At 40.8% G+C, this 12,229-nt stretch overlaps 1 protein-coding gene across 5 annotated transcripts in view; it reads left to right on the top strand.

Annotated features, from left to right (window-relative positions):
* MRVI1 (murine retrovirus integration site 1 homolog) overlaps positions 1 to 12,229 on the top strand; it is a 140,541-nt gene that overhangs the window by 41,088 nt on the left and 87,224 nt on the right. For all 5 annotated transcript variants that reach the window (XM_031943105.1, XM_031943106.1, XM_031943104.1 and 2 more), the window contains exon 2: positions 2,342 to 2,443. The gene's annotated coding sequence lies outside the window, so the exon portion shown is untranslated. The remainder of the gene's footprint in view (positions 1 to 2,341; positions 2,444 to 12,229) is intronic.

Here is a 12,229-nt window from a genome sequence, read left to right as displayed (position 1 = left end):
TATACCTCAGTTATTTCCCAATATACCTCAACCCATCAGGCCCTCCCTTTTAATAAAGAAAATAATTAGAAAAAATCAACAAAACAACTGTAATTGGCAGCATGTACAGTACTCTGCTCCTGTAGGTCTTCACCTCTCTGGTGTCATTTCTTTTGCTCCAGGGCACCTTCCCTGCTTATAAGTTAAAAATTGGAGTGGAAACAAAATGGAAGATTTTATGCCCTTCTTTCTTTTAAACAAACAAAAAACAATAACAACAAAAAAGATTTTTATTTGTCAAAGTAATCATTAGTGGATTTTTTTAATAGTTTAGTTGCTCCTAATACAGAACAGGTTTCCCACCCTTCAAGCAATTATTTCTGACTCCCCTCATACCATTCCACAAGCAGCTTTTGATAACTTCCAGATGGACCCAACTTTCCCCAAAACACTTAATCATCCCTGTGGATGCATTTTGGCTCCTCTCCAGGATATCAAGTGCCCAGAAATGTCTCAGAAGACGGCTACTAGTGATGCTCCATCCATAGATACCTGACTATGGGCCACAAGCTAAGAGATAGGAAATCACCTTCTCAAGCAGTGTTATTAAATGATGATAGCATAATGGAAAGAATATCTCCTTTTAGGGATCTTGTGGAGTCTCCAGGGATCTCAGGATCTTTAAGGAAAGTATCAAGACTTTCTGACATTTGGCCAGGGGTAGTGATATATGGTATCATCAGCTCATGTGATGGAAACAAAGGACACCAGACAGAATCTAGGCCAGAAACCCAAAAGGGCCTTAAAGGTCATCTAGTCTAACCTGTTCCCAAGCAAGAATTCCCTCTACAATATTCTGGGACAAGTGTTCATCCAGCATCTGCTTAAAAGGCCTTGAGGGATGATGGGAACTTTAGAATCAAAATACTTGGATTTGAATTCTCACTTTGATACTTACTACATACACAGCCTCAATTAAGTAATTTGATTCTCTAGGTCCCTGGTTTCCCTGTCTGTGGAGTTATTATTATTATTATTGTTACTTCATTCTCAAAGAGGACCAATAATATCAGGAGGGTGATGTTTTGACTTGCAAGTGAAATAAGGAAGTTGGAAAACACAGCTTTTGCCATCCTTTTCAGCTTTAAATCTCATGATCCTATGACCTACCAAACTGGGCCATTCTAATTGTTTGGAAGTTTTTCTTTATGTTGAACTCAAATTTGCCCTTTCTGCAGCTTACAGACCCTGGTGTTTATTTATGAGACATTAATCTCATGTTTATGTAGTCCCTATTTGAAATCGTCATCTCAGTCACTGTGTATATCTTGTTATTTCTGTGGGTCTCTGCACAAAGTTTCACCTGCTGGAGCAGAATTTGAGGGAGAGAAGCATGTAAGAGCCCCCATTTCTCCAGGAGGTAGGTAGAAAAGATTTCAATCACCAGAGGCTTTAAGGTCTTAGCTGAGGAGACTGCACCCCCTCTGAATCCCAGAATCAGAAATGAGGAGTAGAAACTAACTCCCCACCCCAGTCTGACTCAGGGCACTCAACCTCACCTTTTTCCATAAAAGAGCACAATTGGGCATGTTTGGCTAATGGCACTAAGGGAGAGTAACAGAGGCATGGATAATCCCCAAATTAATACTTAGCCTTGAGGCTTGTTTTGAATTTACATGTGACTGGGTGTTTTTTTCTTCCACCATGCTCCCCCCTTTTGAGCTACCACCCCCTCCCCTCACTTCCAACAAGACCAAGACAGCTTTAATGAGCTGCTGTAGTTAAAGAATGTCATTTGAAGGCCAGTTTTTGGAGGGCACCAAGTTTAATGGGTTCTTGGATGATAGAAGCATACCAGCTCTCATTCTTGGGGACACTCTCTCCTTTCCAATAGCCATTGGGGACCATTTGTCATGTTGTTGTTAAATAAGTTCCACGAGGCTTTATAATCTGTCCTGCTGCTTTAATAGCTAGATCTTAAAGACCATTAGGGCCTTTCCATCTGCCCCGCAGCTGAACCTTCCTACTTTAGAATGTGAGGGGTCTGTCTTGAAAGTTCTCTAAAGACAGGCAGCCTTTGGGGAAGAATTGGAGAAAAATGTGGAGGATGAACAAGCACACCATGTCAAATCTCCCATCTCTGCTTACCATCATTCTTCCCGAGGCTTTGTCTGAAGCCCCAATGACTAGGTAAAGACCTCTGAGTTCTGACTGATGTTTGGCAGTGTTGGGACAATCTGGAAGTTATGACTGACCTGGGCTCTCTGTGTTTGATCATATTGGCAATTCTGCTGAGAATCCCATTCAGATTTCACTACTGAGAGTGTAAATTAACCTGATCGCTTCTTCTTGTTCCAAACAGGAGGACAGGCCCCCACTGAAGGTACCCCAGGATCAACATTTCATGATCCCCTCTTCACCTTTGGCAGCATCTAGCACATTGGGTTGTGCAGTCCACTACTAGGTAACATGTTTCTCTTTCTTCTTTGGTGGACATACTGGGTCTGATTTGAGAAGCCCCTCATTTTCTTTAACTATTTGGCCTTGGGGCTCATGGCTCTAAAAGGCCAGACATTCAATGGACCTGCTCCATGTGGGTATGGTAGGAGAAATATGGGAACACAACGGGGAAAACTCAAGCTTTCTTTAATTTTGAGCTAAGGTGAGAGGGGTATGAGTTTCTGGTAGTTAGGTAAAAAATGAAACATTTTTCTTAAATTATTCTGCCAAAAATTATGAGAATACATTTGATTTCCTAAATATTCATTGGGCCAAAGAATTGGAACTAGAAGGGATTTTGTGGGGTTTTGTGTTGTTGTCATTTCAATTGTGTTTAACTCCATAATCCCATTTTTTTTTTTTGTAAAGATACTGGACTGGTTTGCTATTTCCTTCTCCATCTCATTTTGCAGATGAGGAAATTGAGGCAAACAGAGTTAAGCAACTTTCTTAGGCTCACATAGGTGGCCTGAAGCCAGATTTGAATTCAGGTCTTCTGGATTCCAGGACCTGTGTCACCTAGCTGCTCTTGGAAAAGACTTTAGGGGTCTTCTGACACAAAATGCAGCAGTCTTTGCATTGTATTCCATTTGTTTGGATTCCTCTGCTGGACAATATCTAAGTTAACAGACTCTTCAAATCAACAGACATCTATTAAACACTTACTGTATAGTGTTCTGTGCTCAGTATTAGGAGAGATATAGAACTGAAAAACTACAATGGTATCACAGTTTTAAATGAGAACCCATTTGGAGAAGAGAACTGCAAAGGACAATTATTTATTTTGGCTAGCCATGATTTCTGAAATAAGGAATTGAGATAGTTTTATTTGATTCTGCCACAAAAGTTTATCATGTCCATAGCTATGAGGTACTGGAAACTTTAGAAGAAAAAGCCTTTTTTTGTTCGGCATGTAGACCTGCCCAGACATCAGCAGTCTCGTTATGTTGAATCATCCTAATTCAGGAGAACCCCAGCATCTTTGTGATGTAGACCCTGCATTGACACAAAGGGAACCAGCATCTTCATGATATAGGCTCTGCCCTGACATAGTGGGAACTGGCATCTTCATGATGTAGAATTACCCTGATACAGTGGGAACTGGCATCTCCATGATGTAGAATTACCCTGATACAGTGGGACCGGCATCTTCATGATGTACAATTACTTTGATACAGTGGGAACTGGCATCTCCATGATAAAGAATTATCCTGATACAGTAGGAACCAGCATCTTCATGATGTAGAATTATCCTGATACAGTAGGAACTGGCATTTTCAGGATGTAGACCCTCCTTTGACATAGTGAGAACACTTCATGATGTAGACCCTGCCTTGACACAAAGGGAACCAGCATCTTCATGATATAGACCTTGCCCTGACACAGTGAGAACCAGCATCTTCATGATACAGACCCTGTCTTGACACAGTGGGAACCAGCATTTTCATAATGTAGACCCTGACCACAGATATAGATCCTGACTATAGATCTAGACCCAGCCCTGACACAGTGAGAAGCAGCATCTGTATTTCTGGCAGTCACCATCTCTGTCCATGAATGAGATTTAAGAGGGTGACTTCCATTAACTCCTTGATCTCAGTTTCTCCTTATAAAGGGCTACAGATAGTTCTTTTGTGAATCATAGAATAAAGGATTCCCGAGATGGCAAAATCCATAGAGATCACCCCACTCAATCTCTCATTTTTCAGATGAAAAAACCCCCTGAAGCCCAGAAGGTAGCTCAGTAGAAAGAGCATGAGCTACAGAGACATAGGACTTGAGTTCAAATCCTACACATGATGCTTACTAGCTAAGAGACTCTGTAAGTCACTTAACCTTTATGGATCTTGTCTCTCTGTAAAAATGTTGGGATTGAGCAAACAGAGAAGTCATGATGGGCCCCAAGTCACATAGCAGGTTGGAATCGAAGTCCCTCTGCTAGCTTTCAGGCTCTTCCTTGTGATTCTTACCACCTGATTCTGTGTCCCGGGCCTCCCTCGATGCAGCTCCCATCAAGATTGGCTGGAGCATCATCTTACAAACTACAAGTCCAGATAAAAAACAGGGCTCAAGGGAAGATGGCACAAGGCAGATGAGAAATTTCCAGGATGATAGAACAGCTGCACAATTGTTGCCCTGCTGATATTATCATCAGTATGACTAGTGGGACTGGGAGCTGGTGTTCCTCTTCCCTTTCAGGAAACATCTTTCAGTATTTTTGTCTTATCTGTAGTGAGGTCAGGGAAGCAATTTCCTTCCTCCTTCTATCTCTGGGGACAAGGGAATAGTCCTTTCTTTAGAAGGACCAAGGATGTGGGAAGAAGCTAAATGGTACAGGCTTCTAGAGCTGTGTATCCTGTTCTATTTCTGGCAGCCCAGGCCCTCCAAGTCTGGGAGCAGTGGAAAGAACATTAAAGCTAGAGGCAGAGGGCCTGTTTTCAAATCCTGCTTGCATGACTTTGGGCAATAATGTTAGATTGTGGAACATAGAGCACTAAATTTAACATCAGAAGCTCTGGGTTTTAGTCCTACGTAAATCAGTTACTTTCCAATTAGGCTTCCATTTCCTTCTCACTAAAAGGAAGGGGTTGGGTTATGGTATAGTTAAAAGAGCTCTGGATTTGAATTTATATTGGTTTGAGTTCAAATGCCCCCTTGATCATTTACCATTTGGGTGACCCTGAACTTTGACTTCTTGGTGTGGACCAGCAGCTTTAGGATGAAGATCCATTCTGACATGGTGTGAACCGACATCATCGTTCCTGGCTGCACCACAGTCACTATTCAGGGAGGTTCAAGAAGATGGCTTTTATTGAACTCTTGGTTAATTAAGATTTTTCACCCCTTTATAGAGAGCTACAGACGGTTAAGTAACTCTTAGAATCAAAGAATGGGAGTTATAGGAGTCTGTAGAAATCATCCAGGCAAATCCTTCATTGTTCAGAGGGTAAAAATGAGGTTCAAAGAGTAGCACAGTGACAACAACTCTGATTCTAGAGCTCTGGGTTCAAGGCCTATGCCCTATGTGACTGTGGATAAGTTAATTTAACAACTTCCTTGGGCAGTATTGTTGTCACTTTTAACAGATGAAGGGGCTGGACTGGTTGGCCTCTGTGGCCCATTCTAATTTTTAGAAGCCTCTGTTTCCTCATCTATTAAATGAGGAGGGGAGGGGATGGATTAGATGGTGTCACTGAAGTCCCTTCCAGCTCTAAAGCTAGGATCTATGAGTAGACGATCCCTAACATCCCTTCTTGCTGTAAATCCTGTGATTCTGTAATTAATATGAGCCTATGACCCAGCCAGCTCACTCATTTCAATGTAAAACCACAAAAAAGAAGAGATTCTGGTTCTCTTTACCAAAGAATTATCCTTCCCTCCCTTCCTCCTCCCTTCCATTCTTCCCTCCCTCCCTCCTCCCTTCATTCTCTTCTTCCTTCCCTCCTTCTCTCCTTCCTTCCTTCTTTCTTCTTTCCTTCCTTCCTTTCTTCTTTGCTTCCTTCCTTCCTTTCTTTTCTTTCTTCTTTCCCCCTTTCTTCTCTTTTCCCTTCCTTTCTTTTCTGCCTTCTTTCCTTTTTTCCTTCCCTCTTTTCTTTTATTTTTCCTTCCCTCCTTCCTTTTTATTTTTTCCTTTCTTTTTTTCTTCCTTCCTTCCTTTTTTCTTTTTCAGCAGTTAGAAACAACTGAGCTTAGCACTGTTAATAAGAAAAATTCATTTAAATAGGCTGTTACTTAATGGTGGCTCCCTGTGAATATCTTATTGGTTTAGTTGTGCCAGTCTAAAATCTTTTCCCAAGGTCTCCCATTCCCACCCAAATGAAATTTTTCATTAAAAGTAGATTTGAAAATATCTTTTCTGCTTATTTGTGGGAGTTTCAAAATTAATAAGTATGGCTCCTCAGGATTATAACCCTCATATTCCCACAGAAGATTAGCTTTCTTTTTCCCTACTCTGCCCTCTCTTCCCCCTTCCCACAACACCCAAATAAGGGGGTGGATTTGTTGTACTGAAGAGACTTAGGGCATTTCATTACAGTAGAAAGGGCAGAGTAAACTCCTCATGTCACTGGCACGAGTTAGGGTGGTGAGGATTGAAAAGCCCGAGAGCTCACATATAGACTTTCAGCACTCACTAACTTTAACCAAAACAGTATCAAACAGGAGTACAAGCTTAAAGCCAGCCCTTTATTTCTAATTGGTTTTAAATCCAGTTGGAAAATCTGTGCTCAGTTCTGTACACTCTGCATTCAGTGTATTCCAGACAACCTGGTGAGAGCGATAGCTCTGTCTGATTTGGGGAGGATGGGATCTGGAGAGACTCCTTCTCCAATCTCACTCTGATCAATAAATCTCATTCCGTATTTATACCAACAATATGATTGATATTAAATAGATTTGGTAGAGATTGAATCAAATGATTTCTGAGGTAGAGTTGGTCCTTCCCAACTCTACAATTCTAAGAGTCTGGGTAAAAGGATATAAAGAAATCTAAAGTCTACCTTCCAGGGATTTACAGTTTTCATGGCATGGGAGAGTGACCACTGTCCTTCATAAACATGGACAACATTAAACAAACAGTCATTAGGGACTCAACTCTATGATTCTCACTATAAAAGAGCTGTTGGTATTCAAAGGTAAAGCGGTAATGAAGTATAGTGAGTTGGAGTCAGAAGATTTGGATTCAAATTTCTTCTCTGATTTCCTTTCACTACCTGTTTCACTTTTGGCAAAGCATTTAACTCCTATATGACTCAGTTTCCCTATTTGTAAAATAAGGAGATGGCTTCTAAGATTCCTTCTAATTTTAGATCTTTGGTCCTATGATGAACAGATGCCGTTTGTATGAAAGACTTGAGTTGGCAGGTTGTTGAACTTTTGTTTTAGTATGAACAGGGATAGGGCAGTCCCATTGTCATTTAAAGTTTGGGCTTAAACCAAGTATCATGCAAAGAGATCATCCCTAAAGTTGCAACAACAACCACAAAGACAGCAACAAACAAACATTTCATGACTTATGAAAGGTGATCATGGGATGAAGTGGACAATCAGGAGGCTCTGTCCTTGGAGAATTTGGGGAACAGAAGTTAAATAGTTCGGAAATTGTTGCTCCCCCATTCAGAGGAACAGCAATTCCATCATCCAGAGCACAGAAAAAAGCTACTGTCATTAAGAAAGCTAAATGGAAGTGGGAGGACAGAATCAGTCTATTGTCCATATGCACATACAACATGGCAGCCACCAGCCTTGCCCACTCCAAGGCCAGGGAGTGGGATTTCTGGTCCCAGTCCTCAGAATGTTGGGGACTGAGGTGCAGTGTCTATTTCTGATGGCATTTATTTACCTTGCCTCTGGAAGTCAAGAGAATGGCAGTCACTGTCCTTGCTTCTCCTGCTTTCTTTTCCTTGCTTTCTTTATTTCTTATGGCACAGTCTCTGCCCTCTGGAAGTCAGAGAATGGCAATCACTGTCCTTGCTTCTCATGGCAAATGTCGTCCTTACCCTCTGAAAGTCAGAGGCTGGAAGGTACTTTCTCTATTTCTTATGGCACAGTCTCTGCCCTCTGGAGGTCAGAGAATGGAGAATCTGCCTTTGCTTTTGATGGCAAACCTTGTTCCTAAGACCTGGCAGATGCTGTCTCTATTCCTATGTGAAGGTCAGGGACTGGCAGACTCTGTCCTTACTTTTGATAGCAAACATAGTTCCTGTCCTTTGACAACAAAAGCATGGGAGACACTGTCCTTGCTTTTGGTGAGAAACATGATCCCTACCCTCTGAAGGTCAGAGATGGCAAACACTATCCTTGCTTTTGATGGCAAACATCATCCCTTCTCTCAAAAGATCAGGAGGTGGTAGAACATGTTCCTACCCCTTATGGAAACAGGATTAAACACAGACTGAGTCACTGTGATCTCCACCCCCTTCTCCTCATCTCCCTAGATCAGGCCGATAGAGCCGGCCAGGAAGACAATCTGGCCGGTCGTTGGACGAGATTTATTTCAGTCCAAGCGGAGCTGTGAAGCTCAGATGCCGCTGCTAGAGTCCAAAGCCTTTGAACTGTCTCTTTTTGAACAATTGCACATATTTTCATTGAGAATAATGTTCTTTAACCAGATGTGCAGAGCTGTTGAAATTAACAATCTGGAAAGGAGAATTTGGGGATGTAGCTGAAGTGTCCGTGGTCCTGGTACTGATTGTGAGGCAGGACTGTTGGGTGGAAAAACTGTAGCTCTAGTAATTAGAGGAACTGTGATCCTAGACAAACTACGAAGATCTGTGTCTCTATCGAAGGTGCAATGTAATGATGTTCTTTGAAATAGGTAGGGCTGTTGACTCTTATCCTCAGTGGTCCTAGGCTATGATTCCTTATGTTTGGTTCTCATAGTTTTTCTGTCTCTCTCTCTCCTACATCACTTTCTCATTTTCAGTCAGTAAACCTACCTGTTGTAGCTCTTCTTGTCTCTGGTCTGCTGTGCAATAGGAAGCCATATAACTATCTTAATTCCATGGTTTTCCCTCCCCCAGAAGATTCAATATCTATAGATCTGTGAAGTCATCAATATGGACAACTCCATCCAATGGTACAGTTCCCAACCCATTCATACCTTCTGATCCCATGTGACTCTTACTCATGTCAGTCAGTTGGCAAGCATTTATTAAGCACCTTCTGTATTCCAGGTGCTGGGCTAAAGCACGCCCTGCTTCCATGGTTCTCCTCAAAGAGTCTTCTATAGACTTCTTGATCTTTTGATGTTGCAAAGATATTAGTGGAAAGTTTCTTATTTTCATTACATAATTGACCTGCCTTCTTTCTTGTTATATATCTCTCTAATGACATCTTCCATATTCTTTTTCCTACGAAATTCTTCACTGGTAACATAGGTGGGCATAACACTTTAGATGACAAACAGAGGAGTTTGTATGGTATCCTAGAAGCGATAGGGAGCCAATAAAGCTTCTTGAGCAGGGGAGTGACATGAGGCAAGGATATCTCAGGCAAAGTTGGAGGCATACCTGTAACTGTGCATATGCTTCAGTCTATTCACACCCACCATTGTGTTTGAGGTTGACTGATGATTTTAATTCTTTGGAGACTTTGCATAAGAAAAATAGATTTGAAAGAGGTATTTCAGAGAGAGATTTTAGAGTCATTAAAAGCTTTGCAAAATACCCCAGAGGCAATTTAGCTCATATACATTCTCGTGATGACTTCTGGATGAAACTCATTATCCTTCTCTATCATCTATTTGAGATTTACACTAGACCAGTTTTTTGGATCATCTAGACAACAACCTATCAGTCTGGATATCCTTCATTCACTTGGTTTTTCCTATATGGATATGAAATAATTATAATATCAATAACTATCTTAATAGCAACATTTTGCCTAGCATTTTATGGTTTTTCATAGATTATTTTAGACTGTCCCCTCTCTAATCAGTTTGATACTGAATAGTGACTGGATCTCCAGATACTCTGAGATCCAAGGACCCTGGTCTCCTTTCTTTCTGCACACGAATAGTCCATCTTCTAACTCCATGCAATTTCTCTGACTGCTCCCATACTTGGATCACACTCTTTCTTCATCTCTGTAAAATCTAGGTTTCCCTACTAAAGTCCCATCTTGTACAAGAAACCTTTCCCAGTTCTCCTTAATCTTAGTGCCTTCCCTATTATGTTACCCCCAACTTACTCTGTCCATGTTTTGTTTGTACATGGCTCCTTACCTATTGCTTTTCCCATTAGATTGTAAGCTCTCCGAGGGTAGGGACTGAGTTGTTTGTTTTTCCTTTCTTTGTATCCCCTGTGCTTAGCACAATACCTGGCACACAGTAGTACTTGATAAATGTCAGTTGATTGACAACTAATTTCACCATATAAGGTACTCCTAAACATGAGATTTTTCCCTGAGAAAAATATATGAGCTCCAGAGCCCAGATCTCATTCTCTCTCTCTCTCTCTCTCTCTCTCTCTCTCTCTCTCTCCTCTCTCTTTCTTCCTCCCTTTGTCCATCTCTCTCTTCTCTCTATCTTTCCCTCCTCTCTCTCTCTCTCTCTCTCATTCAGAGGCCTTTTTTCCTGCCTTCACCTCTGGGCTTCAGTTGGGTTCTAGATAGGGAACATCACCAAATAAGTGATGTTCACATAAGTGAAATCCCAATGTGTTGTTTTCTAACCTCCTATGATAAAAAGCAGCCTCTTCAGAAGTAGTTGTTTTGTCTCAATCAGAAAAGTGGGGAAATTCAAGATGCTTCTCAAAGAATGCTGGGATCACAGATTAAGAGCTAAAATGGACCTTAGCAATCATCGAGATCAATTTTTTTATTTACCATAAATGAAACAGAATCACAAAGAGGTTAAGTGAGATTGAAAGTACCAGAGCTTTGGGCTTTAATTCAGGGATTCTAAAGGTGAGCCATCTCTTGTGCTTAGGTAGATAAAATGTAGAATTTATGAATTTGGGTCTCCAGGAATAAAGAATTTGTAAATACTGGGAAGGGGTTGTTGGTCTGCTTAAATTGGCTTAGGATGCTTTACATGTTAACTCTTTAAGAGACCTTAATTCTGTCACTTTGGGTCCTGTCTCCATGGATGCAGATCATTAAGTCCTCCTAGTCTACACAAGCAATCTTTGGGCTGTAGCTAAAATAAAAATAGCTAGCATTGATATAGCATTTTAAGGTTTACAAAGCACTTTACAAATATCATCTTAGAAAATCTTCACTGGGAAGTACTCAATACATGTTCAATGAATTAAATTGAATTAGTCAACATTCATTGCATAAATAAATATCAGAATATTTTTCTTCAGCCCAAAGATACAAATGCAATTTTTATCAAAATCTTTGGTTGGTTAAATCAAGGCATTTGTAACACATTCATTACAGAGATACGTCCTAAATCTATTTGGTTTAAGCTAATATTAAATTCAGTTTACATTCCTTGTGGTCAGTGAAGCCAGAGCTTATAATGGGCTGAGTCATAGGAGTTCAGAATGTTCATGCAGGAAGGGCCCTTTGTCCAATCTGCTATTTTGTAAAGGAGAAAATTGAAATTTGTGAAGGAAAAAATTGAAAAAAGAATTAATGTCTAGAACTTAGAGCTCCTGACTCTAGACCAGTGGTCTTTTTGTCACACATCAGACATCCCTAAGACCTCCTGAGTCAACCCAAAAACAAATGTTTTCTACAATATAAGATTATTGGGGCTAGAAGGGAATGCCCATGGAGCTGTATCCCAACTTTTTCTCACACATCATGTGTACCCTATACAATCACACTAATAACAGCATTTGAAGGTTTGATACAACTGTATGTATGTTATCTTATTTGACTTTTATACTAGCCCTGCGAGACAAGTGCTCATTTTATCCTCATTTTACAGATGGGAAAATTAAGAGCTTGTTCAGAAATGAGAAGATAGTATCAGGGAAAAAATTTAAATCCTTCTGATTCCAAACTCAGTATATTATCCATCCAGCTACAAATAAGTGACAGTTGCCTGTGAATTAAATGGCTGTCACAGATGCTTCCCCTGATACCGTGATACTAGGAGGCTGTTTTTGCTGAGGAGCATATTTATGAAGGAGCTGAAGAATTTGCCCATGGGTCACAAGGGGAAGTAGAGAATGAGCTAGGGATTGTCTGAAGTTTCTTTATGTCTTCTCTTATTCTACCCTACTTACAGCTCCTTAGAAATCAGGGACAACCTCTGTCCAGCCCCCTGAATATAGGGGACAGGGATCCACTGTGTCCA

This window comes from Sarcophilus harrisii, chromosome 6 (genome assembly GCF_902635505.1).
Source record: "Sarcophilus harrisii chromosome 6, mSarHar1.11, whole genome shotgun sequence".
Taxonomy (NCBI): Eukaryota; Metazoa; Chordata; class Mammalia; order Dasyuromorphia; family Dasyuridae; genus Sarcophilus; species Sarcophilus harrisii.
This window is presented reverse-complemented; position numbering and strand designations above follow the sequence as displayed.